This window comes from Microtus pennsylvanicus, chromosome 4 (genome assembly GCF_037038515.1).
Source record: "Microtus pennsylvanicus isolate mMicPen1 chromosome 4, mMicPen1.hap1, whole genome shotgun sequence".
NCBI classification, from domain to species: Eukaryota; Metazoa; Chordata; class Mammalia; order Rodentia; family Cricetidae; genus Microtus; species Microtus pennsylvanicus.
The window spans coordinates 106,318,002-106,333,924 of NC_134582.1; the positions used below are offsets into that span (position 1 = coordinate 106,318,002).

At 41.0% G+C, this 15,923-nt stretch overlaps 2 pseudogenes; one reads left to right on the forward strand and one right to left on the reverse strand.

Moving 5' to 3' along the window:
- Nucleotides 1-251: 251 nt before the first annotated feature.
- Nucleotides 252-1,249, reverse strand: LOC142848867 (vomeronasal type-1 receptor 4-like; annotated as a pseudogene).
- Nucleotides 1,250-12,583: 11,334 nt separating this feature from the next.
- Nucleotides 12,584-13,582, forward strand: LOC142848868 (vomeronasal type-1 receptor 4-like; annotated as a pseudogene).
- Nucleotides 13,583-15,923: the final 2,341 nt, after the last annotated feature.

Here is a 15,923-nt window from a genome sequence, read left to right on the forward strand (position 1 = left end):
TGTGCTACACGGACATAATGCAGGAAAATATACATGCAATTCAAATGTAGAAAAGTTTTTTTTAAAAAAATTAAAAGAAAAAAAAGTGGAGAATGAGGTTTCATTTATCACTGTTATTAACTAAGTTCTCTCTCTCAGCTCAAGGCTGTGAGTCACCAGGAAGATTGTCAGAGAATAAACACATGCCTGACCTGCTTTGTGAGATTTTTTTATCTTACCCACAACATTATGGAACTGAGAGCTCTTCACACTCATTGAATAGAAAGATTAGAGAGATATTTTCCCAATTTCTCCCACTGAGCATGCCAACACTCAGGCAGAAGTCCATCCCTCTGAATCAACACAATGGGGCTAAAAGTTGCATAACCAAGGACCAAAAATTTTTGAATATTTATCATCAAGGAATTGTGCGCTAAAGAGAGACTCATAATTAGAGAAAAAGCACAGTCAGCCCAATAGAAAAAAACAAAACAGAGCATCAGAAGGAGGATACTCTGAGCAGCTCTCAGCTCAGGGGGAGTTCTGTAAAGAAGCTTGGAGTTCTGAAGGTAGAGGACATGCTGGTGGTGCTTGTGGAGAAGAAGTACCATGTAGCCACTGGCTGCTCCCATGGCTCCCTGAAACACAGCGTCTCTCAGGACCATGAGAGGGAGAACAATCCATTTTGTTTTCTGACTTTCTTGCATAAAATAACAATAGTTGTCTTCACTCTTAAACTGTGATATATTCAGGTTTATACTTGTGGCAGAACAGATTAGGTTCACACTTATTAAAGCATTGAGTATCCAAAAGAATGAAAAGAATGGAAGGATGTGCCATGCAGACTGTGGTCTTAGCCTTCTCCACCCAGATGCTCTGGGACTGATGATGATGGCCTGGACCACAGTGAGGAGACTGCTGGTGCAGATGGAGACCCCACGGGCCACCCTCTGCAGGTAAATGACAATCTTACATACTATGTCATCTAGGAAGTTTCTCAAACTAAGAGCTACCATTGTGTTTGGCACTCCATTCGAAAAAAGGATAAGGAAGTTTGCAAAGGCCAAGTGGATGAGAATAAGGTGGATGGGTTTCTTCTCAGGGCCTCCCCACCAATTGATCATATAATTCACTGAAACAGAAATGTTTCCCAGCATGCCAAGCACAGTCATGAAGAAGAAAATTATTTCTTTAATAAATTTCAAGAACATTTCTTTCTTCCTGGATAGAAAGAGTTTTTCAAAAAAGCATCAGTAATGCTAGACATTTATCTGAAAAACATTTCACATAATAGCATTTTCTGGTATACGAGAGTCAGTGGTGGACACATGTGCTGCTGTAGACTGGGTCCCTGAACTCCTCCTCTTCCCTGTGGACTCTGAGTTATGTGTGTGCTCTGACAGGGGAGCTTGGTAACTGGGAAAAAAACCCTAAAGTTTTAAAGGAGATATGTTTAAGCTCTGTAAAGGCAAAATCAGCTTCCTCAAGTGCATATTTGGTGTCTGTCTGCTGTCTGTCTACACGTATAGATTATCCTAGTTCGTTCTCAGCACGACTGAATTGAACTGTAAATCTTTCTACTTTTTCCTCTATGTCATCGTATTTCCCCACCCAACTTACAAAGACACAGGCTCCTTTCTTATTTGCATCTTAATTAGTGTAATATTTTCTAGATTTGCACATGACTTCAAAGCTTTATAACTTCTAATATTTTCTAATATTTATAACTTCTAATAATTCTAATATTTTTAAAGTTTTTATGTTGATTTTACTCCATGTAAATGTTTACTAGACAATTTTTAAAAGTATTTCTCAATGTCAAGTCCAATAGCACAGGCTTTTTAGATAAAACGCTACAGTTAAAGCTAAATCATAAAAAAAAAACTTGAAAATTTTCATATAACTCCCGGGTTGCATCTAGGAATGGTATCTAACAGAACCTTGTGTTGCCTTCTCGAAGAGGAGAAAACAGAGAGCTCTGATCCTAGTGGATGACTTCTGGGCATCTGTACCCCAGTGACTTACCTCAGGACATGTAAGGGACCATGGGACAGCTCTGGACCAGCGGATCTTGATGAGATAAACCTAAGAATTGCATTAATGGGGTGTTATATACTGCCAAAAGCTATAAGTCCTCAATGTCAACTGCACGTAGCACAGTAAGTGGGGGCATACTGGTGTGAGCAGAGGTTCCACTATCTAAGAGTTCAGGGTGGTGTTTGCTTCTGTGGGGCCTTTTGAGCAGCTATTATGTCAGCTGGATTTGCAGCCTGCTTTTCCTCCAACCTGTTTGTCAGGCAGACGGTTTTTTATACCTGGTGGCTGAGCTGATTCCAGAACTTGGACTCGGGGAGAATGTTATTCTTAAAGTTCTGGAGCTCCATTCTCATTTCTCAGGGATTTATGGTAAGCTTTGGGCACCTTTTCTAGGATATGAGGAATCAGAATATTCCAGTGACCACATGGGTTTGTGTGTTCTGAGTACTTACAATGTCTCTGTTCACTGCCCTCCTTCCTGTTAAACTCACAAGATTGCTTTAAATGTCTATGTCTTCATCAACATAGCCTTGCCCTAGGTTTGTGTCCAGGTGGCCTCATGACTCTAAAAATGTCAGTTATTACTTTCAACTGCTGCTCTAACAGAGAGGCAATTACTGTCTATATCTCTGAGTCCTAGAAATCACAATACCATCTAAATATCTGTACAAATAAAAAAAATGCTCCAGATAGTAATAGAAATCACATTAATATTCACTGACATAATTAGAATAAAAGCATTAAGTGTTTTCTTAGTGATTGGAATCTGTCAAAATCCCAAGAACTAATAGAAAATTTTAACAATTTTCTATTTCTTTAATCTTTGTTTCCATGGAGATTCCTACTTTTCTTGTCCTCTCTTCCTTTTTCCAAGATTTAAGTCATATTTAGACCAGGCTGTGATCTTCTAATAATTTATTACTTTCTACTGAAGTCACTGTCAGTGAAGGAAGAGATGTCTCATCTTCCACATTATTTGAGAAATGCTAAAGGAAATTAATTTAAAAGACAGTATGGACTTGTGTTTAGATGGATGGATGGATGATGCCGGGATGAGTCTAACCTCCAAGAGCCTGAGGTAGGTTGCATTCCCCCATCCTGGTTTTCTCTGAAAGAAACAAGCAGGCAAACAGACAGAACTAAAAAGATTATTTTTCTTTGCTGCTTAGCACGGGATAAAGTTAAGATGAGCTGTTTCAGGATGTACTCCTTCACAGCCTGGATCCTAAATAGTGCAGTTTTCAAGATGGTAACAATAACTGTTACACTGAATATTATTTTCTCCACCAGCCAGGAATACAATGACTGAACAAGTATTATAATAGTATGTGATAAAATCCAGAGCCTTTAAAGACAGATACAGACAGAAAACCTTCAAACTGGGAGTTAGAAGGCTATTGTAAAACTATGCCAATTTTAGAAAAGGGAAAATGAATCAAAAGAGAAAAGTGTAAATGTTACACACACTAGTGACACTGTTGAATCCACAGTGCTGGCAAATTTATACCTGAAATAAGGATTTTTTTTGTCTTTAATTTATCTAGTTATTTTTGAGAGAGAGTCTCCCTCTTTAAACCAGGTTACCCCTGAACAATTCTGTTGCCAAAGCTCTCTAGTACTGACATTAAAGGAGTGATCTTCTCCAGGGTTTGACAAACATCTGAAAATCTTATATTTCTTAATGATCCATTTTGACAGGTAACCTCAGGCAAAGGCCCAGCCAGAGCTCCATAATGATCCTCCAGCCTGAGGATGGATAGCGAGGCCTCAGCATTTCTGTCCCATTTCAGTATCTCTAGGAACTAGTCTCCTTTGATCTTTCTGGTGCCAGAACCAGCCTTTTCAGGGCCGGAAGGAAAGTAGGGGTTCTGGGGATCACAGAGCCTCTCAACTGCTCCCTGGATTAGTCAGAGAGTCTTCTGCTTTAATGAAACTCTCCATAGCATAGCTGAGGGGATCACAGACCTTACCTCCATGTGCTCACCTGGACCTCGTGGTGCAGACAGGATCTGGGGCAGCTCTGAGAAGGTGACACTTTCCAGGTTGTATTTGTGCTTCAGGATTTGTGGGCTCTTGGCTTCTGTCAGACTTTAGGTGTCATGTTGTCACAGTGTCAGGGGGAAGAGCCCCTGTCCCTGAAGTACAGCTTCCCTCTCTCTTCACAATTACTGCATCTGTTTTGCTCAGAAGTTATTTCAAGCTTAATTAGGGTTTAATTACGAGAAGAAGGATATGAAGTGAGAAAACGAACAACTAAGTTTCTGTGTACAGAGCTCCCTGCATCTCCTGCCTGTTTTCCATCTTCCCAAAGTGCCAACTATGGCCTGGCAGGGGATCAACTTCTCACATACAGATCAAGTCTCTTTTTTTCCTTTCTAAATCCCTCCTTAAACAATAGTAGAATAAATGATTCTCAGCACCGAGTAGTCTGCTTACTGAGTAAGTCCCATACATGGACGAGGACAAGTTCAGAGTCCCCTTGTTCTACCTGTGACCATCAGTCGTTAAGGTGTTTGCTGTAACTCATAGTTTCATTGCTGTCCATGAAATATATGAGACTTGAAATATTATTTGCCTCACCAACGTTGGATTTTGGATCTCACCAACTGTTTAAGGACTAATAAGGCAGACTCTGAACTGGAACCTGCCGAGGTGTAGCAATGTCTCATCCTGCTCAGGTGTAATTGAGATGTGCTCAGAAGCAGATGTCCAGTGTTGTTACGTCCCACATAAAAAGAAGGACTTGAGAAGGTGACTTATTCTATCCCAGAAGCATGTCTCTGATTCACCGTTTTGGAATTTTAGAAAAGTTAACAGGCAGTGGAGAGAGAAGAACCCGTAGGCATAGAAACTTAGGCAGGAGGACCCCTAGGCATAGAAACTTAGACAGAAGGACCCCTAGGTGTAGACACTTGTTCACTTTCTCACAGTGCCTCCCTCTGTTAAAATAATTAAAACACAGAGTCCATCCACCCACTCACCTGTCAGGCACTTCATCCATGTGTTAGATGTACTAGCATGGCTCTCGGAGAGCTGGACTCTAACCTGGTCTTCCAGGTAGCACCCCCAGAGCCAGTCTGCATACCTGTCAACCTGTCAGCCACCCACCCGTGTCGCTGATCCAGGACTGACCGACCTTGAACTCCAGGTAGGAACCACAGACTCAGTCACCTTTCCACCAAACAGTCTATCCCATAATTAAGGGCTGGGCTGTATGGCATCTTGTGCCCCTGGTTCTAGATAAGGAACCCCAGGTGGCCTATACCTCACCCACCTTCTCCTATAGATGTAGTAGCACCCTGTCCCCTGCCTCCACAGATCACCACCCACACCCACTCTGACCGAAACCCCCGTCACCCAAGGATCACCTGTAGAATCCAGTGGCCATCTATAGACTTCTGAAAATTGGAAGAAAGATTTTTCTACAAATGTAAAAAGTTTGCCTCTAGGCTTGGTCAGAAGTGATATGCACCCTAGCTGAGCTTAGACCACTCCTGACATCTAATTCACATAGCAAAACAGAGCAGCCCCTAGACTAGTATTATTCAGCGGGCCCACAATCTAACAAATGGATGTAATAACAATCAAAGATCTAAACACTCACTTAACAAAGGTGAGACAGATATCAGTTCCAAGAAACATCACCAATGACCTAAATCGACATGCTCATGTCCCATGAAACAAACGCAAACATGAATACCCAAGACACGTCTTCTCCAGGAATCGGTGATTAGCCGTTACTCTGACACTTGATCATCTTCTATTATCAGTGTTACTATCCTTTGAAAACATCCAGAAAGTGACTCCCTTGGGATTATCAATGTTCCTTTCAAATCAGTTCCCGGTTTTAATGTGAAAGTAGAAGGGAACAAAACTGGGACAAAGTCTGAGACACCAGCACCCTCAGGACGCTGATCCCTTCCCACCCCCTTACCTGCAGACTCTGTGATCACAGTCATCATGATTCTGAGTCAGCAAATGACAGAGAGCCAGGGAGAGGCCTGGCCTCTGAGATGGAGAATGCAGAAGGAGCCTCTTTCTCCTGGTGAAGCCAAACTCCTGAGAGCAGTGAGAGCTGCCGAGAGCAGAGGGATTAGGGAATGGGAAACAGGACTGGGCTGCTGCGGTGAGGATCCCCTGAGCCCTGCACAGACTGCACAGAATCCTAGGCTCACATAAGCAACTGCTTATGCCAAGTCCGGGAATTTACATGGGTTACAGGAGAAAATAATCTATTAATCAAGTCTGCAGGGAAACAGCTTTATGGCAGTCACCCTGAGAGAAGCTTCAGAGATGGCCAGGAACTACCAGAAAAAGCCTGGCCCCACAGCCTTGAATAAAGTTTCAAACTTCCCTCTTGTATTTTCCTCCTTATGCTACTTGCAGGATAAGAAAATCTAGTTTGGATTTGGGACATTTATCTCAGTGGTCAGCCTTTCTGCCCAAAGTGTCCATTCGTTCTTTTGCCTCTTGCTTTACCTCGGTTGTCATGGTTACTCACAGATTTTTTTTTCCCCCTTGCCCCACCTATTGGTTGCTAGTGATCTGCTTCCAGGTTGTGCAACACTCTCCTGTCAGGACCACCGGGGCTGAGGGGAAACAGGCATCCTTAAGTTTCATTAATCTAAAAGGTCATCTTATAAAGTCAGTTACATCTAAGAAATGTAGGTTAGTACTCAACCCCTTCTTTGATTCCGCTGTAATTTACCTTTTCTTCCTTGTAACTCAGGCAACCTATCTCCATCAGAGATAAAGGATAACACTGTAGCCAGAACTCCCTTTTACAATCATCCACCACCAGACAGCTGACAAGCTCTCTTGTTTGTCTATTGTTTACTCAAGGAATGCATTATGAGAAACAGCCTGTGTAACCTTTTCTACTGCGTAAAGTCTGCCGTATTGTATGTATAAAAACTGTATGAACAAAGAGGCTCGGGAGAAGGAGAGCTGGAAATAAAGAGTGCAAGACACTGAGATGCCTGTGAGTCTTTGTCCCTAAAATCCTCCCTGCTTTCGAGACTTTTTTTTTTTTGTCCACCCTGGGTGCAGCTTTGGGAGCAGATCTCACGGGCCGCAGAAATGGATCTAGTATGCATCTTCTCGATGTGTGCACTCAGTTTCCCCAGCACCATTTGTCCTTCTCTGTGGACCAAGCATACTGAACTACCAACTTAACACACAAGACGTGCTCAACTGTTGCTATAAAGGAATGGCTGATACGGAGGTAACCAGATGTTCTCTGATTGAATCTGGAACACAATAAACAGAACGAAATTCTTTTTTTTTAAAATATTTATTTATTTATTTATTATGTATACAATATTCTGTGTGTACGACTGCAGGCCAGAAGAGGGCACCAGATCCCATTACAGATGGTTGTGAGCCACCATGTGGTTGCTGGGAATTGAACTCAGGACCTTTGGAAGAGCAGGCAATGCTCTTAACCTCTGAGCCATCTCTCCAGCCCCTAGAACGGAATTCTTATCTGGTACCAAATAGATGGTCTAAAGTCTGTATTATGGAGATCCTGCAGCTTTGGGTCTGCATGTCAGGTCCCTTCACGTGCTGCAGCAGATCATAGATGGGGTGGATACTGGAAAAGGCAAATCATAAAGCCTGAGTCTGGGTCTGGGCAGCGGTAGGGTTGGTTGCAGGATGGGAAATGGGTACAGCTGTCCCATGATCACAATTTCAGGGCTGGCTCACCCACACCCCACTACAACCAAGCCGTTATGTTGTAAATAATTTCTGGTGTGTAATGGGGCAAACATGGTAAATGCAATCGTACAGATATTTGACAAAGGACTCTATTCTTTATTCTGTGGAAACTTTTGTGGGTCAGCCTGGAGTCTCGAATACTTTCTGGATGACTTCTATTAAAAAATCTACTTTTCAATTCAGGATGTTCACGAGCATTATGCCACCCAGACAAATGTACTTCTTCAAGTCCATATAGAGACAATGGTGATAACCATGTCCTTGAAATACAAGCTAAATAAATTTGTCTTAATAAAGTTAGCTTGCCTCATGTATTTATTGCAACAAAAGTAGACAAACACAATGACTATAGACTTACTCTCTGGCACATTGCTTTTTTTTCTTTTTTTGTTGACCACTCTGTCTGCTGATGCAGAAATTGACAAAGATTTGAGTAAGTAAAAAAAAAAAAAAAGTAAGGCTCAAAAGAAAAGAAAGTTGCTAATAGTCTCTGTCTAGAATAAATGGATTCAGTAAGATAGGGCCTTAAATGTAAAAGAAAACACACTAGTAGTATTAATATATCAGAGACTAATAAAAGTGGTAATGATTGTTATTTTCTTTCTCTCAGAAAGCTGCATAATGAAAGCGGCATGATTTTTTCATTATCATAATTCTAAGAGATACCCTGTTGAAAGGCATCGAGATGACCCATTGGCTGCATAGTGTAGCCAATAATTATTTTATTTTTCCATTTCTATCTATCATGGTATATATAATGTACAACTTAGCTTCTCTGCATCTATATTTCCCCCACTCAATAGAGAGGATAGACATCCTGGTTTCCCCAAAAGCTGTCATTTCATTTATGCAGAAACACTTCTAAATTCTATTATATGACAGCTTCACCCACATGTTGGAGATACCATTACACAGGGCACAAAGAGAGACCAAGTGACCTCGAACTCATCTCCCAAGAAAACCCAGTGGAGCTTAATCCTCAAAAACAAAATGATGACATCATCACTTCTAATATCAGGCCTACACCCATGTTTATTTACATCAGGTTGTATTTGATTTAGGAAAGACTCCTAGGAACTAGGATAAAAAGTACACAAAAGGACCACTCTTGGACACACATAAATTTTAGAAGTGTCCTTGACGTTTTATATTGTACAAACATTGCTATTATTTTTTATCTATTTATTTATATTTTGCATGCCACAGATTTTTGTTAAATACTGTTTAATTTTCCCCCTATTTTTGAAGTTAAGTTTGTAGCAAGGTAAAAGAAACACAAAAGTATATATCTCACCTTCGAGCAACCATTATGTTTAGGGAGGCCCTTTATCTACACAATCTCATCTTAACTACTGAGGACTCCTGCCGCCAAGACAATTCCCATTTGCAGGTGGAGAAAGGGAGTCTGAAGGGAGATGACACCTAAGCAGCTGGGAAGCACCATGGCCAGGATTACAGCCCTCGTCCACCTAGTCAAACATTGCTTTTAGAATCAGGCCAACGTTGGTGAGGCAAATAATATTTCAAGTCTCATATATTTCATGGACAGGAATGAAACTATGAGTTACAGAAACACCTTAACGACTGACGGTCACAGGTAGAACAAGGGACTCTGAACTTGTTCTGGTCCATGTTTGGAACTTACTCAGTAAACAGAATCTCCGGTGCTGAGAATCATTTATTCTACTATTGTTTAAGGAGGGATTTAGAAAGGAAAAAAAGAGACTTGATCTGTATGTGAGAAGTTGATCCCCTGCCAGGCCATAGTTGGCACTTTGGGAAGATGGAAAACAGGCAGGAGATGCAGGGAGCTCTGTACACAGAAACTTAGTTGTTCATTTTCTCACTTCATATCCTTCTTCTCGTAATTAAGCCCTAATTAAGCTTGAAATAACTTCTGAGCAAAACAGATGCAGTAATTGTGAAGAGAGAGGGAAGCTGTACTTCAGGGACAGGGGCTCTTCCCCCTGACACTGTGACAACATGACACCTAAAGTCTGTAATACCTGACAGAAGCCAAGAGCCCACAAATCCTGAAGTACAAATACAACCTGGCAAGTGTCACCTTCCCAGAGCTGCCCCAGATCCTGTATGCACCACGAGGTCCAGGTGAGCACATGGAGGTAAGGTCTGTGATCCCCTCAGCTGTGCTATGGAGAGTTTCATTAAAGCAGAAGGCTCTCTGACTAATCCAGGGAGCAGTTGAGAGGCTCTGTGATCCCCAGAACCCTTACTTTCCTTCTGGCCCTGGGAAGGCTGGTTCTGGCACCAGAAAGATCAGGGGAGACTAGTTCCTGGAGATACTGAAATGGGACAGAAATGCTGAGGCCTCGCTATCCATCCTCAGGCTGGAGGATCATGACAGAGCTCTGGCTGGGCCTTTGCCTGAGGTTACCTGTCAAAATGGATCAATAAATACATAAGATTTTCAGATGTCTGTCAAACCCTGGAGAAGATCACTCCTATAATGTCAGCACTAGAGAGACTTGCCAAGGGAATTGTTCAGAGCTAGCCTTGTTTACAGAGGTACACTCTCCCTCAAAAAATTACTAGATAAATGAAAGAAAATAAAATCCTTTCAGGTGTAAGTTTGCCAGCACTGTGGATTCAACAGTGTCACTAGTGTGTGTAACATTTACACTTTTCTCTTTTGATTCATTTTCCCTTTTCTAATATTGGCATAGTTTTACAATAGCCATCTAACTCCCAGTTTGAAGGTTTTCTGTCTGTATTTGTCTTTAAAGGCTCTGGATTTTATTACATACTATTATAATACTTGTCTTAAATTCAGTCATGTATGCCTGGCTGGTGAAGAATACAACACTCAGTGTAACAGTTACCATTAATTTCTTGAGAACTGCTGCTATTTAGGATCCAGGCTGTGAATGGGTACATCCTGAAACAGCTCATCTTAAGTTTATCCCATGCTAAGCAGCAAAGAACCACAATCTTTTAGTTTTGTCTGTTTGCCTGCTTGTTTCTTTTAGAGAAAACCAGAATGTCCTACTTCAGGCTCTTAGGGGTTAAACTAATCCTGGCATCACCTATCAATCTAAACACAAGTCCATCCCTTCTTTTAAATTCATTTCCTTTAGTATTTCCCAAATAATGTGGAAGATGAGAAACCTCTTCCTCCACCGACAGTGACTTCAGTAGTAAGGAATCAGTTATTAGAAGATCAGAGCCCGGTCTCAAATATGACTTGAAGCTTGGAAAGGGGAAGAGAGGACAAGAAAAGTAGGAATCCCCCATGAAAGCAAGAATTAAAGAAACAGAAAATTGTTAATATTTTTTATTAGTACTTGGGATTTTGACAGACTCCAATCACTAACAAAACATTTAATGTTTTAATTCTAAATATGTCAGTGAAAGCTGATGCACTTTCTATTAGTATCTGGAGCATATTTCATTTGTACAAATATTTAGATGGTATTGTGATTTCTAGGACTCATAGATACAGACAATAATTGCCACTTTGCTAGAGGAGCAGCAATAACTGACATATTTAGAGTCATGAGGCCACCTGGACACAAACCTCAGACAAGGCTATGATGAAGACATGGACATTTAAAGCAATCCTGTGAGTTTAACAGGAAGGAACAGAGGCATAGCAAGTTCTCAGTACACACAAACTCCTGCAGCCCTCTAATGTTCAGATTCCTCATATCCTAGAAAAGGTGTCCAGAGCTCACCACAAATCCCTGAGACATTAGAATGGAGCTCCAGAACTTGGAGAATAACATCCTTCCCGAGTCCAAGTTCTGGAATCAGTTCAGTCTGGTGTATAAAAACCAGTCTGCCTGACAAACAGGTTGGAGGAAAAGCAGGCTGCAAATCCAGCTGACATAATTGCTGCTCAAAAGGCCCCACAGAAGCAAATGGCAACATGAACTCTTAGTGGAACGGCTGCTCACACCAGTATGCCCCACGTACAGTGCTATGTGCAGTTGACGTTGAGGACTTGTAACTTTTGGCAGTATATAACACCTGATTAATCCAATTCTTAGGTTTACCTCGTTAGGATCTCCTGGTTCAGAGCTGTCCCATGCTCCCTTACATGTCCTGGTCACTCACTGGGGTTCCCGATGCCCTGCAGTCATTCACTAGGATCACAGTGATTTCTGTTTTCTCCTCTTCTAGAAAGCAGCACAAGTTTTCTGCTAGACACCATCCCTAACTGCAGTCTGGTAGTTACAGGAAAAATTTCAGCTTATATTTTGATGATTCAGCTTTATCTGTAAGGCTTTATCTAAAACGGTTCCACAATTGGACTTGACATTGAAAACTAACTTTAAAAAATAACTAGTAAACATTTATATGGAGTAAAATCACAGAATGATCACCATAAAAATTTTTAAAAATATTGGGATGTATCTCAACTGACCTTCTGAAAAAAAAATTGGGATGTAGAAATTGAAGTTATAAAGCTTTGAAGCCAAATGCAAATCTAGTAATTGTTACATTAATCAAGTTGCAAATAAGAAAGGAGCCTGTGTCTTTGGAAACTGGGTGGGGAAATACGATGACATAGAGGAAAAAGTAGAAAAATTTACAGTTCAATTCAGTCATGCTGAGAACGAACTAGGATAATCTATACGTGTAGCCAGACAGCAGACAGACACCAAATACGCACTTGTGGAAGCTTATTTTGCCTTTACAGAGCTTAAACATATCTCCTTTAAAGCTTTAGGTTTTTTTTCCCAGTTACCAAGCTCACCTGTCAGAGCACACACATAACTCAGAGTCCACAGGGAAGAGGAGGAGTTCAGGGACCCAGTCTACAGCAGCACATGTGTCCACCACTGACTCTCGTATATAGAAAATGCTATTATGTGAAATGTTTTTCAGATAAATGTCTAGCATTACTGATGCTTTTTTTGAAAACCTCTTTCTATCCAGGAAGAAAGAAATGTTCTTGAAATTTATTAAAGAAATAATTTTCTTCTTCATGACTGTGCTTGGCATGCTGGGAAACATTTCTGTTTCAGTGAATTATATGATCAGTTGGTGGGGAGGCCCTGAGAAGAAACCCATCCACCTTATTCTCATCCACTTGGCCTTTGCAAACTTCCTTATCCTTTTTTTGAAAGGATTGCCAAACACAGTGGTAGCTCTTGGTTTGAGAAACTTCCTAGATGACATAGTATGTAAGATTGTCATTTACCTGCAGAGGGTGGCCCGTGGGGTCTCCATCTGCACCAGCAGTCTCCTCACTGTGGTCCAGGCCATCATCATCAGTCCCAGAGCATCTGGGTGGAGGAGGCTCAGACCACAGTCTGCATGGCACATCCTTCCATTCTTTTCATTCTTTTGGATACTCAATGCTTTAATAAGTGTGAACCTAATCTGTTCTGCCACAAGTATAAAACTGAATATATCACAGTTTAAGAGTGAAGACAACTATTGTTATTTTATGCAAGAAAGTCAGAAAACAAAATAGATTGTTCTCCCTCTCATGGTCCTGAGAGATGCTGTGTTTCAGGGAGCCATGGGAGCAGCCAGTGGCTACATGGTACTTCTTCTCCACAAGCACCACCAGCATGTCCTCTACCTTCAGAACTCCAAGCTTCTCTACAGAACTCCCCCTGAGCTGAGAGCTGCTCAGAGTGTCCTCCTTCTGATGCTCTGTTTTGTTTTTTTCTATTGGGCTGACTGTGCTTTTTCTCTTATTATGAGTCTCTCTTTAGTGAACAATTCCTTGATGGTAAATATTCAAAAATTTTTGGTCCTTGGTTATGCAACTTTTAGCCCCATTGTGTTGATTCAGAGGGATGGACTTCTGCCTGAGTGTTGGCATGCTCAGTGGGAGAAATTGGGAAAATATCTCTCTAATTTTTCTATTCAATGAGTGTGAAGAGCTCTAAGTTCCATAATGTTGTGGGTAAGATAAAAATCTCACAAAGCAGGTCAGGCATGTGTTTATTCTCTGACAATCTTCCTGGTGACTCACAGCCTTGAGCTGTGAGAGAGATCTTAGTGAATAACAGTGATAAATGAAACCTCATTCTCCATTTTTTCTTTTAAAATTTTTTTTAAAAAAAACTTTTCTACATTTGAATTGCATGTAGATTTTCCTGCATTATGTCTGTGTAGCACATCCATGCCTGGTTCCTGTAAAGGGTAGAAGAGATCATCCAACGACCTGTGACTGACTGGAGTTAGAGAGGTTAATCTCAACCAAAGTGTGGTTGCTAGGAATTGATCCTTGGTCCTCTGGAAGACAAGCTGGTGCTCTCAACTATGGAGACATGTCTCCAGCACAAAGAAAATGGTCTTAATTATATTTAGTAAAACTGGTTTTACTGTCACCATAACTGGAAGCACACAAATGAATTTGGTAAATTTTTATCAATTTTAATCAACTTATTCAAAGAAATTCCATATCTTATACCTGATATTCTGCTTGCTAAATGTTAGTAATATGATGCTATTTGGGGTTCGTCAAAGTGTTTGTATGTTTCCATGTTTAGAAAATGTTTTACAGAATTGTGAAAAAATGATATGAACTACATCCACTTCATAGAATCCCAATGCACCAGTCACAGAGAGTAAATGTGCTGAAATATTTCGTTGGTGTTATATTCGTGAAGGGTTTCTGCAAGAATAAAGATTGTAGATATGGGATAAACTGAATAAGGTACACACAGCAAAGTTTCCTTTTATATCATCTATAGTTTCTATGTTAATTACAAAATATGGATTTGCCTTTCTGTAAGAGTAATAAGTAGTGAGATTGAAGTAGTTGAGGCTTGTTTGCAGCTGTTCTTTGTCAATGCCTTGGTTGTTTCCCACAACACTATCCAGCTGTTTGTCACCAAAGAGCTGCAAGATTATCTGATTCTACTTTCATTTAAATAAAGCATTCACTACTTGATTTCTTAAATTGGGCACATTCGGGCACCAACAATAAGATATTGACATGATTCTAAGACTCTGATAGACCCATTCTGAATAATTCTAATTGATATAATCATTGGAACATGCAATTGTAGACTCACTAGAGGTCAGTTTATGACTTTTTTTTAAATTGCTCTGTCATATATTACTAAATCCTTTTAACATTTTGGGAGCATCATGACTCTACTTTGCAGTGATGTGTAAATTTTTATATTTTGCTTGGTTGCACTGTATATACAAAACATTTAAGTAAGTGATGTGTACTGTATTGTGCTATAGATTATTAAATAGCTTGTTCTTCTAATATAATGATGTATTTGTATGCAGGTATCTGTATGAGTGTATGCCACATTCGTATAGGTACCCACACAGAACAGAAGAGGACATTGAGTCCCTGGGAACTAGAGTTACCTGTTGTCATTTTTAGGATTTCAGCATGAGTTGGGACCTTTATGGGTCCCATGGAGGTTGAGGACCACACAAGAGTGACATTAGTGGCTGGTGGGTAGGTCCAAACCTCAGCAGGTGACAAATATACCACAGAGACAGAGTTTGAGTGTGGAATTTATTGAAAAACTGCTAGAAGGAAGGGAAGAGAAAGAGAGAGATAGAGAGAGAGAGGGGAGGGGGAGGGAGGGAGGGAGGAGAGGGGGGATAAAGCTTGTCTTTTAAAAGGACCTTTTGCACCTATATGCAGACTAGGACCCTGGGCTGGCCAGGGTACTGCCTGGTTACATCCTGCCAGATGACAGGGCAGGGCAGCATAATGCCTGCATCCTAATATTCCTGTCTTTCCTTGTTATAAAGTTGGTGAGATTAAAGGGAATAACATGTGGGACAGGGATAGGGGCACCAGGTTTTCAAGACTGCTTCCTGCTGATTTGTGGGTGTTGAAATCTTGGGGGACCTGAGAAAGCTGGGGTGCTGGCGTCATTCTATGGTATCTGGTTGTTTCACTGCTCCCCAGGCTCTGTGGAACTGTCCGGTGTCTCTTGGACCTGGCAAGGTGTTGGCAGAGCAGGCTAAGTTTAGGTAGACAATGCTAAGTTTAGGGAAAAAAAAAAAAACCTTTAGGTCCTGATCATTGAGGGGGAGGGTGTGAGGACCAGGGAAAGGTGGGGAGTTGTAGGCTGTTAGGGCAGGGCAATTGAGTGAGGGAGGGGTGCATCTGAGCTGTTTGACGTCAATCCTCCAAGTTGGCTCCCTGGATCTTACAAGAATTCTTTGACTTTGTGAAAACGTGAGTTTTAGGCACATTAACATTTCCTAATATGACAGTAGCATAATGAAAG